This window comes from Pieris brassicae, assembly GCF_905147105.1.
Source record: "Pieris brassicae chromosome W unlocalized genomic scaffold, ilPieBrab1.1 SUPER_W_unloc_1, whole genome shotgun sequence".
Classification (NCBI taxonomy): domain Eukaryota; kingdom Metazoa; phylum Arthropoda; class Insecta; order Lepidoptera; family Pieridae; genus Pieris; species Pieris brassicae.
In genome coordinates, this window is record NW_025575866.1 from 1,122,002 (window position 1) to 1,137,487 (window position 15,486).

The window sequence follows — 15,486 nt, forward strand, 5'->3', positions numbered from 1 at the left end:
ACATTATAAACGCTCATATCTCAGTCAAATGTTAACCAATCTTCAATATTGATATAGTTTTAGATTCGCCGTTCAATTTTCTATCTAACGGTGTAATTTTTTTAAAATAAATCGACTAGTTTTTGAGAAATCGATGTAAACGTTCCAGCACTATAAACGCTCATATCTCAGTCAAATGTTAACCAATCTTCAATATTGATATAGTTTTAAATTCGCCGTTCAATTTTCTATCTAACGATGTAATTTTTTTGAAATAAATCGACTAGTTTTTGAGTAATCGATGTAAACGTTCCAACATTATAAACGCTCATATCTCAGTCAAATGTTAACCAATCTTCAATATTGATATAGTTTTAGATTCGCCGTTCAATTTTCTATCTAACGGTGTAATTTTTTTAAAATAAATCGACTAGTTTTTGAGAAATCGATGTAAACGTTCCAGCACTATAAACGCTCATATCTCAGTCAAATGTTAACCAATCTTCAATATTGATATAGTTTTAGATTCGCCGTTCAATTTTCTATCTAACGGTGTAATTTTGTATGTAACGATGTAATTTTTTTTAAATAAATTGACTAGTTTTTGAGTAATCGATGTAAACGTTCCAACATTATAAATGCTCATATGTCAGTCAAATGTGAACCAATCTTCAATATTGATATAGTTTTAGATTCGCCGTTCAATTTTCTATCTAACGATGTAATTTTGTATGTAACGGTGGCTAAAAAAAAAAAAAAAAAAAGGTCAGCCAACCAAACCGAACCAAACCTAACCTGTTCGCCATTCAATTTCCTATCTAATGGTGTAATTTGTTTCGAGTTATCGATGTAAATGTTCCGACATTATAAACGCTCATATCTCAGTCAAATGTTAACCAATCTTCAATATTGATATAGTTTTAGATTCGCCGTTCAATTTTCTATCTAACGATGTAATTTTGTATGTAACGGTGTCTAAAAAAAAAAAAAAAAAAAGGTCAGCCAACCAAACCGAAACTAACCTACCCTGTTCGCCATTCAATTTCCTATCTAATGGTGTAATTTGTTTCGAGTTATCGATGTAAATGTTCCGACATTATAAACGCTCATATCTCAGTCAAATGTTAACCAATCTTCAATATTGATATAGTTTTAGATTTGCCGTTCAATTTTCTATCTAACGGTGTAATTTTGTATGTAACGATGTCTAAAAAAAAAAAAAAAAAAGGTCAGCCAACCAAACCGAACCAAACTTAACCTGTTCGCCATTCAATTTCCTATCTAATGGTGTAATTTGTTTCGAGTTATCGATGTAAATGTTCCAACATTATAAACGCCCATATCTCAGTCAAATGTTAACCAATCTTCAATATTGATATAGTTTTAGATTTGCCGTTCAATTTTCTATCTAACGATGTAATTTTGTATGTAACGGTGTCTAAAAAAAAAAAAAAAAAAAGGTCAGCCAACCAAACCGAAACAAACCTAACCTGTTCACCGTTCAATTTCCTATCTAATGGTGTAATTTGTTTCGAGTTATCGATGTAAATGTTCCAACATTATAAACGCCCATATCTCAGTCAAATGTTAACCAATCTTCAATATTGATATAGTTTTAGATTCGCCGTTCAATTTTCTATCTAACGATGTAATTTTTTTTAAATAAATCGACTAGTTTTTGAGTAATCGATGTAAACGTTCCAACATTATAAACGCTCATATCTCAGTCAAATGTTAACCAATCTTCAATATTGATATAGTTTTAGATTCGCCGTTCAATTTTCTATCTAACGATGTAATTTTGTATGTAACGGTGTCTAAAAAAAAAAAAAAAAAAAGGTCAGCCAACCAAACCGAAACTAACCTACCCTGTTCGCCATTCAATTTCCTATCTAATGGTGTAATTTGTTTCGAGTTATCGATGTAAATGTTCCGACATTATAAACGCTCATATCTCAGTCAAATGTTAACCAATCTTCAATATTGATATAGTTTTAGATTTGCCGTTCAATTTTCTATCTAACGGTGTAATTTTGTATGTAACGATGTCTAAAAAAAAAAAAAAAAAAGGTCAGCCAACCAAACCGAACCAAACTTAACCTGTTCGCCATTCAATTTCCTATCTAATGGTGTAATTTGTTTCGAGTTATCGATGTAAATGTTCCAACATTATAAACGCCCATATCTCAGTCAAATGTTAACCAATCTTCAATATTGATATAGTTTTAGATTTGCCGTTCAATTTTCTATCTAACGATGTAATTTTGTATGTAACGGTGTCTAAAAAAAAAAAAAAAAAAAGGTCAGCCAACCAAACCGAAACAAACCTAACCTGTTCACCGTTCAATTTCCTATCTAATGGTGTAATTTGTTTCGAGTTATCGATGTAAATGTTCCAACATTATAAACGCCCATATCTCAGTCAAATGTTAACCAATCTTCAATATTGATATAGTTTTAGATTCGCCGTTCAATTTTCTATCTAACGATGTAATTTTTTTTAAATAAATCGACTAGTTTTTGAGTAATCGATGTAAACGTTCCAACATTATAAACGCTCATATCTCAGTCAAATGTTAACCAATCTTCAATATTGATATAGTTTTAGATTCGCCGTTCAATTTTCTATCTAACGATGTAATTTTGTATGTAACGGTGTCTAAAAAAAAAAAAAAAAAAGGTCAGCCAACCAAACCGAAACAAACCTAACCTGTTCGCCATTCAATTTCCTATCTAATGGTGTAATTTGTTTCGAGTTATCGATGTAAATGTTCCAACATTATAAACGCCCATATCTCAGTCAAATGTTAACCAATCTTCAATATTGATATAGTTTTAGATTTGCCGTTCAATTTTCTATCTAACGATGTAATTTTGTATGTAACGGTGTCTAAAAAAAAAAAAAAAAAAAGGTCAGCCAACCAAACCGAAACAAACCTAACCTGTTCACCGTTCAATTTCCTATCTAATGGTGTAATTTGTTTCGAGTTATCGATGTAAATGTTCCAACATTATAAACGCCCATATCTCAGTCAAATGTTAACCAATCTTCAATATTGATATAGTTTTAGATTCGCCGTTCAATTTTCTATCTAACGATGTAATTTTTTTTAAATAAATCGACTAGTTTTTGAGTAATCGATGTAAACGTTCCAACATTATAAACGCTCATATCTCAGTCAAATGTTAACCAATCTTCAATATTGATATAGTTTTAGATTCGCCGTTCAATTTTCTATCTAACGATGTAATTTTGTATGTAACGGTGTCTAAAAAAAAAAAAAAAAAAAGGTCAGCCAACCAAACCGAAACTAACCTACCCTGTTCGCCATTCAATTTCCTATCTAATGGTGTAATTTGTTTCGAGTTATCGATGTAAATGTTCCAACATTATAAACGCTCATATCTCAGTCAAATGTTAACCAATCTTCAATATTGATATAGTTTTAAATTCGCCGTTCAATTTTCTATCTAACGATGTAATTTTGTATGTAACGGTGTCTAAAAAAAAAAAAAAAAAAAAGGTCAGCCAACCAAACCGAAACAAACCTAACCTGTTCACCGTTCAATTTCCTATCTAATGGTGTAATTTGTTTCGAGTTATCGATGTAAACGTTCCAACATTATAAACGCTCATATCTCAGTCAAATGTTAACCAATCTTCAATATTGATATAGTTTTAGATTCGCCGTTCAATTTTCTATCTAACGATGTAATTTTGTATGTAACGGTGGCTAAAAAAAAAAAAAAAAAAAGGTCAGCCAACCAAACCGAAACAAACCTAACCTGTTCACCGTTCAATTTCCTATCTAATGGTGTAATTTGTTTCGAGTTATCGATGTAAATGTTCCAACATTATAAACGCCCATATCTCAGTCAAATGTTAACCAATCTTCAATATTGATATAGTTTTAGATTCGCCGTTCAATTTTCTATCTAACGATGTAATTTTTTTTAAATAAATCGACTAGTTTTTGAGTAATCGATGTAAACGTTCCAACATTATAAACGCTCATATCTCAGTCAAATGTTAACCAATCTTCAATATTGATATAGTTTTAGATTCGCCGTTCAATTTTCTATCTAACGATGTAATTTTGTATGTAACGGTGTCTAAAAAAAAAAAAAAAAAAAGGTCAGCCAACCAAACCGAAACAAACCTAACCTGTTCGCCATTCAATTTCCTATCTAATGGTGTAATTTGTTTCGAGTTATCGATGTAAATGTTCCAACATTATAAACGCCCATATCTCAGTCAAATGTTAACCAATCTTCAATATTGATATAGTTTTAGATTTGCCGTTCAATTTTCTATCTAACGATGTAATTTTGTATGTAACGGTGTCTAAAAAAAAAAAAAAAAAAAGGTCAGCCAACCAAACCGAAACAAACCTAACCTGTTCACCGTTCAATTTCCTATCTAATGGTGTAATTTGTTTCGAGTTATCGATGTAAATGTTCCAACATTATAAACGCCCATATCTCAGTCAAATGTTAACCAATCTTCAATATTGATATAGTTTTAGATTCGCCGTTCAATTTTCTATCTAACGATGTAATTTTTTTTAAATAAATCGACTAGTTTTTGAGTAATCGATGTAAACGTTCCAACATTATAAACGCTCATATCTCAGTCAAATGTTAACCAATCTTCAATATTGATATAGTTTTAGATTCGCCGTTCAATTTTCTATCTAACGATGTAATTTTGTATGTAACGGTGTCTAAAAAAAAAAAAAAAAAAAGGTCAGCCAACCAAACCGAAACTAACCTACCCTGTTCGCCATTCAATTTCCTATCTAATGGTGTAATTTGTTTCGAGTTATCGATGTAAATGTTCCAACATTATAAACGCTCATATCTCAGTCAAATGTTAACCAATCTTCAATATTGATATAGTTTTAAATTCGCCGTTCAATTTTCTATCTAACGATGTAATTTTGTATGTAACGGTGTCTAAAAAAAAAAAAAAAAAAAGGTCAGCCAACCAAACCGAAACAAACCTAACCTGTTCACCGTTCAATTTCCTATCTAATGGTGTAATTTGTTTCGAGTTATCGATGTAAACGTTCCAACATTATAAACGCTCATATCTCAGTCAAATGTTAACCAATCTTCAATATTGATATAGTTTTAGATTCGCCGTTCAATTTTCTATCTAACGATGTAATTTTGTATGTAACGGTGGCTAAAAAAAAAAAAAAAAAAAGGTCAGCCAACCAAACCGAACCAAACCTAACCTGTTCGCCATTCAATTTCCTATCTAATGGTGTAATTTGTTTCGAGTTATCGATGTAAACGTTCCAACATTATAAACGCTCATATCTCAGTCAAATGTTAACCAATCTTCAATATTGATATAGTTTTAAATTCGCCGTTCAATTTTCTATCTAACGATGTAATTTTTTTTAAATAAATCGACTAGTTTTTGAGTAATCGATGTAAACGTTCCAGCACTATAAACGCTCATATCTCAGTCAAATGTTAACCAATCTTCAATATTGATATAGTTTTAAATTCGCCGTTCAATTTTCTATCTAACGATGTAATTTTTTTGAAATAAATCGACTAGTTTTTGAGTAATCGATGTAAACGTTCCAACATTATAAACGCTCATATCTCAGTCAAATGTTAACCAATCTTCAATATTGATATAGTTTTAGATTCGCCGTTCAATTTTCTATCTAACGGTGTAATTTTTTTAAAATAAATCGACTAGTTTTTGAGAAATCGATGTAAACGTTCCAGCACTATAAACGCTCATATCTCAGTCAAATGTTAACCAATCTTCAATATTGATATAGTTTTAGATTCGCCGTTCAATTTTCTATCTAACGGTGTAATTTTGTATGTAACGATGTAATTTTTTTTAAATAAATTGACTAGTTTTTGAGTAATCGATGTAAACGTTCCAACATTATAAATGCTCATATGTCAGTCAAATGTGAACCAATCTTCAATATTGATATAGTTTTAGATTCGCCGTTCAATTTTCTATCTAACGATGTAATTTTGTATGTAACGGTGGCTAAAAAAAAAAAAAAAAAAAGGTCAGCCAACCAAACCGAACCAAACCTAACCTGTTCGCCATTCAATTTCCTATCTAATGGGGTAATTTGTTTCGAGTTATCGATGTAAATGTTCCGACATTATAAACGCTCATATCTCAGTCAAATGTTAACCAATCTTCAATATTGATATAGTTTTAGATTCGCCGTTCAATTTTCTATCTAACGATGTAATTTTGTATGTAACGGTGTCTAAAAAAAAAAAAAAAAAAAGGTCAGCCAACCAAACCGAAACTAACCTACCCTGTTCGCCATTCAATTTCCTATCTAATGGTGTAATTTGTTTCGAGTTATCGATGTAAATGTTCCGACATTATAAACGCTCATATCTCAGTCAAATGTTAACCAATCTTCAATATTGATATAGTTTTAGATTTGCCGTTCAATTTTCTATCTAACGGTGTAATTTTGTATGTAACGATGTCTAAAAAAAAAAAAAAAAAAGGTCAGCCAACCAAACCGAACCAAACTTAACCTGTTCGCCATTCAATTTCCTATCTAATGGTGTAATTTGTTTCGAGTTATCGATGTAAATGTTCCAACATTATAAACGCCCATATCTCAGTCAAATGTTAACCAATCTTCAATATTGATATAGTTTTAGATTTGCCGTTCAATTTTCTATCTAACGATGTAATTTTGTATGTAACGGTGTCTAAAAAAAAAAAAAAAAAAAGGTCAGCCAACCAAACCGAAACAAACCTAACCTGTTCACCGTTCAATTTCCTATCTAATGGTGTAATTTGTTTCGAGTTATCGATGTAAATGTTCCAACATTATAAACGCCCATATCTCAGTCAAATGTTAACCAATCTTCAATATTGATATAGTTTTAGATTCGCCGTTCAATTTTCTATCTAACGATGTAATTTTTTTTAAATAAATCGACTAGTTTTTGAGTAATCGATGTAAACGTTCCAACATTATAAACGCTCATATCTCAGTCAAATGTTAACCAATCTTCAATATTGATATAGTTTTAGATTCGCCGTTCAATTTTCTATCTAACGATGTAATTTTGTATGTAACGGTGTCTAAAAAAAAAAAAAAAAAAAGGTCAGCCAACCAAACCGAAACAAACCTAACCTGTTCACCGTTCAATTTCCTATCTAATGGTGTAATTTGTTTCGAGTTATCGATGTAAACGTTCCAACATTATAAACGCTCATATCTCAGTCAAATGTTAACCAATCTTCAATATTGATATAGTTTTAGATTTGCCGTTCAATTTTCTATCTAACGGTGTAATTTTGTATGTAACGATGTCTAAAAAAAAAAAAAAAAAAGGTCAGCCAACCAAACCGAACCAAACTTAACCTGTTCGCCATTCAATTTCCTATCTAATGGTGTAATTTGTTTCGAGTTATCGATGTAAATGTTCCAACATTATAAACGCCCATATCTCAGTCAAATGTTAACCAATCTTCAATATTGATATAGTTTTAGATTTGCCGTTCAATTTTCTATCTAACGATGTAATTTTGTATGTAACGGTGTCTAAAAAAAAAAAAAAAAAAAGGTCAGCCAACCAAACCGAAACAAACCTAACCTGTTCACCGTTCAATTTCCTATCTAATGGTGTAATTTGTTTCGAGTTATCGATGTAAATGTTCCAACATTATAAACGCCCATATCTCAGTCAAATGTTAACCAATCTTCAATATTGATATAGTTTTAGATTCGCCGTTCAATTTTCTATCTAACGATGTAATTTTTTTTAAATAAATCGACTAGTTTTTGAGTAATCGATGTAAACGTTCCAACATTATAAACGCTCATATCTCAGTCAAATGTTAACCAATCTTCAATATTGATATAGTTTTAGATTCGCCGTTCAATTTTCTATCTAACGATGTAATTTTGTATGTAACGGTGTCTAAAAAAAAAAAAAAAAAAAGGTCAGCCAACCAAACCGAAACAAACCTACCCTGTTCGCCATTCAATTTCCTATCTAATGGTGTAATTTGTTTCGAGTTATCGATGTAAATGTTCCAACATTATAAACGCCCATATCTCAGTCAAATGTTAACCAATCTTCAATATTGATATAGTTTTAGATTTGCCGTTCAATTTTCTATCTAACGATGTAATTTTGTATGTAACGGTGTCTAAAAAAAAAAAAAAAAAAAGGTCAGCCAACCAAACCGAAACAAACCTAACCTGTTCACCGTTCAATTTCCTATCTAATGGTGTAATTTGTTTCGAGTTATCGATGTAAATGTTCCAACATTATAAACGCCCATATCTCAGTCAAATGTTAACCAATCTTCAATATTGATATAGTTTTAGATTCGCCGTTCAATTTTCTATCTAACGATGTAATTTTTTTTAAATAAATCGACTAGTTTTTGAGTAATCGATGTAAACGTTCCAACATTATAAACGCTCATATCTCAGTCAAATGTTAACCAATCTTCAATATTGATATAGTTTTAGATTCGCCGTTCAATTTTCTATCTAACGATGTAATTTTGTATGTAACGGTGTCTAAAAAAAAAAAAAAAAAAAGGTCAGCCAACCAAACCGAAACAAACCTAACCTGTTCACCGTTCAATTTCCTATCTAATGGTGTAATTTGTTTCGAGTTATCGATGTAAACGTTCCAACATTATAAACGCTCATATCTCAGTCAAATGTTAACCAATCTTCAATATTGATATAGTTTTAGATTCGCCGTTCAATTTTCTATCTAACGATGTAATTTTGTATGTAACGGTGGCTAAAAAAAAAAAAAAAAAAAGGTCAGCCAACCAAACCGAACCAAACCTAACCTGTTCGCCATTCAATTTCCTATCTAACGGTGTAATTTTGTATGTAACGATGTAATTTTTTTTAAATAAATCGACTAGTTTTTGAGTAATCGATGTAAACGTTCCAACATTATAAACGCTCATATCTCAGTCAAATGTTAACCAATCTTCAATATTGATATAGTTTTAAATTCGCCGTTCAATTTTTTATCTAACGATGTAATTTTTTTTAAATAAATCAACTAGTTTTTGAGAAATCGATGTAAACGTTCCAACATTATAAATGCTCATATGTCAGTCAAATGTGAACCAATCTTCAATATTGATATAGTTTTAGATTCGCCGTTCAATTTTCTATCTAACGGTGTAATTTTGTATGTAACGATGTAATTTTTTTTAAATAAATTGACTAGTTTTTGAGTAATCGATGTAAACGTTCCAACATTATAAACGCTCATATCTCAGTCAAATGTTAACCAATCTTCAATATTGATATAGTTTTAAATTCGCCGTTCAATTTTCTATCTAACGATGTAATTTTTTTTAAATAAATCGACTAGTTTTTGAGTAATCGATGTAAACGTTCCAACATTATAAACGCTCATATCTCAGTCAAATGTTAACCAATCTTCAATATTGATATAGTTTTAGATTCGCCGTTCAATTTTCTATCTAACGGTGTAATTTTTTTAAAATAAATCGACTAGTTTTTGAGAAATCGATGTAAACGTTCCAGCACTATAAACGCTCATATCTCAGTCAAATGTTAACCAATCTTCAATATTGATATAGTTTTAGATTCGCCGTTCAATTTTCTATCTAACGGTGTAATTTTTTTAAAATAAATCGACTAGTTTTTGAGAAATCGATGTAAACGTTCCAGCACTATAAACGCTCATATCTCAGTCAAATGTTAACCAATCTTCAATATTGATATAGTTTTAGATTCGCCGTTCAATTTTCTATCTAACGGTGTAATTTTGTATGTAACGATGTAATTTTTTTTAAATAAATTGACTAGTTTTTGAGTAATCGATGTAAACGTTCCAACATTATAAATGCTCATATGTCAGTCAAATGTGAACCAATCTTCAATATTGATATAGTTTTAGATTCGCCGTTCAATTTTCTATCTAACGATGTAATTTTGTATGTAACGGTGGCTAAAAAAAAAAAAAAAAAAAGGTCAGCCAACCAAACCGAACCAAACCTAACCTGTTCGCCATTCAATTTCCTATCTAATGGTGTAATTTGTTTCGAGTTATCGATGTAAACGTTCCAACATTATAAACGCTCATATCTCAGTCAAATGTTAACCAATCTTCGAAATTGATATAGTTTTAAATTCGCCGTTCAATTTTCTATCTAACGATGTAATTTTTTTTAAATAAATCGACTAGTTTTTGAGTAATCGATGTAAACGTTCCAACATTATAAACGCTCATATCTCAGTCAAATGTTAACCAATCTTCAATATTGATATAGTTTTAAATTCGCCGTTCAATTTTTTATCTAACGATGTAATTTTTTTTAAATAAATCAACTAGTTTTTGAGAAATCGATGTAAACGTTCCAACATTATAAATGCTCATATGTCAGTCAAATGTGAACCAATCTTCAATATTGATATAGTTTTAGATTCGCCGTTCAATTTTCTATCTAACGGTGTAATTTTGTATGTAACGATGTAATTTTTTTTAAATAAATTGACTAGTTTTTGAGTAATCGATGTAAACGTTCCAACATTATAAACGCTCATATCTCAGTCAAATGTTAACCAATCTTCAATATTGATATAGTTTTAAATTCGCCGTTCAATTTTCTATCTAACGATGTAATTTTGTATGTAACGGTGTCTAAAAAAAAAAAAAAAAAAAGGTCAGCCAACCAAACCGAAACAAACCTAACCTGTTCACCGTTCAATTTCCTATCTAATGGTGTAATTTGTTTCGAGTTATCGATGTAAACGTTCCAACATTATAAACGCTCATATCTCAGTCAAATGTTAACCAATCTTCAATATTGATATAGTTTTAGATTCGCCGTTCAATTTTCTATCTAACGATGTAATTTTGTATGTAACGGTGGCTAAAAAAAAAAAAAAAAAAAGGTCAGCCAACCAAACCGAACCAAACCTAACCTGTTCGCCATTCAATTTCCTATCTAACGGTGTAATTTTGTATGTAACGATGTAATTTTTTTTAAATAAATCGACTAGTTTTTGAGTAATCGATGTAAACGTTCCAACATTATAAACGCTCATATCTCAGTCAAATGTTAACCAATCTTCAATATTGATATAGTTTTAAATTCGCCGTTCAATTTTCTATCTAACGATGTAATTTTTTTTAAATAAATCAACTAGTTTTTGAGAAATCGATGTAAACGTTCCAACATTATAAATGCTCATATGTCAGTCAAATGTGAACCAATCTTCAATATTGATATAGTTTTAGATTCGCCGTTCAATTTTCTATCTAACGGTGTAATTTTGTATGTAACGATGTAATTTTTTTTAAATAAATTGACTAGTTTTTGAGTAATCGATGTAAACGTTCCAACATTATAAACGCTCATATCTCAGTCAAATGTTAACCAATCTTCAATATTGATATAGTTTTAGATTCGCCGTTCAATTTTCTATCTAACGATGTAATTTTTTTTAAATCAATCGACTAGTTTTTGAGTAATCGATGTAAACGTTCCAACATTTTAAACGCTCATATCTCAGTCAAATGTTAACCAATCTTCAATATTGATATAGTTTTAGATTCGTTGTTCAATTTTCTATCAAATGGTGTAATTTTTTTAAAATAAATCGACTAGTTTTTGAGAAATCGATGTAAACGTTCCAGCACTATAAACGCTCATATCTCAGTCAAATGTTAACCAATCTTCAATATTGATATAGTTTTAGATTCGCCGTTCAATTTTCTATCTAACGGTGTAATTTTTTTAAAATAAATCGACTAGTTTTTGAGAAATCGATGTAAACGTTCCAGCACTATAAACGCTCATATCTCAGTCAAATGTTAACCAATCTTCAATATTGATATAGTTTTAGATTCGCCGTTCAATTTTCTATCTAACGGTGTAATTTTGTATGTAACGATGTAATTTTTTTTAAATAAATTGACTAGTTTTTGAGTAATCGATGTAAACGTTCCAACATTATAAATGCTCATATGTCAGTCAAATGTGAACCAATCTTCAATATTGATATAGTTTTAGATTCGCCGTTCAATTTTCTATCTAACGATGTAATTTTGTATGTAACGGTGGCTAAAAAAAAAAAAAAAAAAAGGTCAGCCAACCAAACCGAACCAAACCTAACCTGTTCGCCATTCAATTTCCTATCTAATGGTGTAATTTGTTTCGAGTTATCGATGTAAACGTTCCAACATTATAAACGCTCATATCTCAGTCAAATGTTAACCAATCTTCGAAATTGATATAGTTTTAAATTCGCCGTTCAATTTTCTATCTAACGATGTAATTTTTTTTAAATAAATCGACTAGTTTTTGAGTAATCGATGTAAACGTTCCAACATTATAAACGCTCATATCTCAGTCAAATGTTAACCAATCTTCAATATTGATATAGTTTTAAATTCGCCGTTCAATTTTTTATCTAACGATGTAATTTTTTTTAAATAAATCAACTAGTTTTTGAGAAATCGATGTAAACGTTCCAACATTATAAATGCTCATATGTCAGTCAAATGTGAACCAATCTTCAATATTGATATAGTTTTAGATTCGCCGTTCAATTTTCTATCTAACGGTGTAATTTTGTATGTAACGATGTAATTTTTTTTAAATAAATTGACTAGTTTTTGAGTAATCGATGTAAACGTTCCAACATTATAAACGCTCATATCTCAGTCAAATGTTAACCAATCTTCAATATTGATATAGTTTTAAATTCGCCGTTCAATTTTCTATCTAACGATGTAATTTTTTTTAAATAAATCGACTAGTTTTTGAGTAATCGATGTAAACGTTCCAACATTATAAACGCTCATATCTCAGTCAAATGTTAACCAATCTTCAATATTGATATAGTTTTAGATTCGCCGTTCAATTTTCTATCTAACGGTGTAATTTTTTTAAAATAAATCGACTAGTTTTTGAGAAATCGATGTAAACGTTCCAGCACTATAAACGCTCATATCTCAGTCAAATGTTAACCAATCTTCAATATTGATATAGTTTTAGATTCGCCGTTCAATTTTCTATCTAACGGTGTAATTTTTTTAAAATAAATCGACTAGTTTTTGAGAAATCGATGTAAACGTTCCAGCACTATAAACGCTCATATCTCAGTCAAATGTTAACCAATCTTCAATATTGATATAGTTTTAGATTCGCCGTTCAATTTTCTATCTAACGGTGTAATTTTGTATGTAACGATGTAATTTTTTTTAAATAAATTGACTAGTTTTTGAGTAATCGATGTAAACGTTCCAACATTATAAATGCTCATATGTCAGTCAAATGTGAACCAATCTTCAATATTGATATAGTTTTAGATTCGCCGTTCAATTTTCTATCTAACGATGTAATTTTGTATGTAACGGTGGCTAAAAAAAAAAAAAAAAAAAGGTCAGCCAACCAAACCGAACCAAACCTAACCTGTTCGCCATTCAATTTCCTATCTAATGGTGTAATTTGTTTCGAGTTATCGATGTAAACGTTCCAACATTATAAACGCTCATATCTCAGTCAAATGTTAACCAATCTTCGAAATTGATATAGTTTTAAATTCGCCGTTCAATTTTCTATCTAACGATGTAATTTTTTTTAAATAAATTGACTAGTTTTTGAGTAATCGATGTAAACGTTCCAACATTATAAACGCTCATATCTCAGTCAAATGTTAACCAATCTTCAATATTGATATAGTTTTAAATTCGCCGTTCAATTTTCTATCTAACGATGTAATTTTTTTTAAATAAATTGACTAGTTTTTGAGTAATCGATGTAAACGTTCCAACATTATAAACGCTCATATCTCAGTCAAATGTTAACCAATCTTCAATATTGATATAGTTTTAAATTCGCCGTTCAATTTTCTATCTAACGATGTAATTTTTTTTAAATAAATCGACTAGTTTTTGAGTAATCGATGTAAACGTTCCAACATTATAAACGCTCATATCTCAGTCAAATGTTAACCAATCTTCAATATTGATATAGTTTTAGATTCGCCGTTCAATTTTCTATCTAACGGTGTAATTTTTTTAAAATAAATCGACTAGTTTTTGAGAAATCGATGTAAACGTTCCAGCACTATAAACGCTCATATCTCAGTCAAATGTTAACCAATCTTCAATATTGATATAGTTTTAGATTCGCCGTTCAATTTTCTATCTAACGGTGTAATTTTGTATGTAACGATGTAATTTTTTTTAAATAAATTGACTAGTTTTTGAGTAATCGATGTAAACGTTCCAACATTATAAATGCTCATATGTCAGTCAAATGTGAACCAATCTTCAATATTGATATAGTTTTAGATTCGCCGTTTAATTTTCTATCTAACGATGTAATTTTGTATGTAACGGTGGCTAAAAAAAAAAAAAAAAAAAGGTCAGCCAACCAAACCGAACCAAACCTAACCTGTTCGCCATTCAATTTCCTATCTAATGGTGTAATTTGTTTCGAGTTATCGATGTAAACGTTCCAACATTATAAACGCTCATATCTCAGTCAAATGTTAACCAATCTTCAATATTGATATAGTTTTAGATTCGCCGTTCAATTTTCTATCTAACGGTGTAATTTTTTTAAAATAAATCGACTAGTTTTTGAGAAATCGATGTAAACGTTCCAGCACTATAAACGCTCATATCTCAGTCAAATGTTAACCAATCTTCAATATTGATATAGTTTTAGATTCGCCGTTCAATTTTCTATCTAACGGTGTAATTTTGTATGTAACGATGTAATTTTTTTTAAATAAATTGACTAGTTTTTGAGTAATCGATGTAAACGTTCCAACATTATAAACGCTCATATCTCAGTCAAATGTTAACCAATCTTCAATATTGATATAGTTTTAGATTCGCCGTTCAATTTTCTATCTAACGATGTAATTTTGTTTGTAACGGTGGCTAAAAAAAAAAAAAAAAAAAGGTCAGCCAACCAAACCGAACCAAACCTAACCTGTTCGCCATTCAATTTCCTATCTAATGGTGTAATTTGTTTCGAGTTATCGATGTAAACGTTCCAACATTATAAACGCTCATATCTCAGTCAAATGTTAACCAATCTTCAATATTGATATAGTTTTAGATTCGCCGTTCAATTTTCTATCTAACGGTGTAATTTTTTTAAAATAAATCGACTAGTTTTTGAGAAATCGATGTAAACGTTCCAGCACTATAAACGCTCATATCTCAGTCAAATGTTAACCAATCTTCAATATTGATATAGTTTTAAATTCGCCGTTCAATTTTCTATCTAACGATGTAATTTTTTTGAAATAAATCGACTAGTTTTTGAGTAATCGATGTAAACGTTCCAACATTATAAACGCTCATATCTCAGTCAAATGTTAACCAATCTTCGAAATTCATACATTTTTAGAATCGCCTTTCAATTCTCTATCTAATGGTGTCATTATTTTTCAAATCTACCTTCTAGTTAAAGAGTTATCGATGTAAACGTTCCAGCACTATAAACGC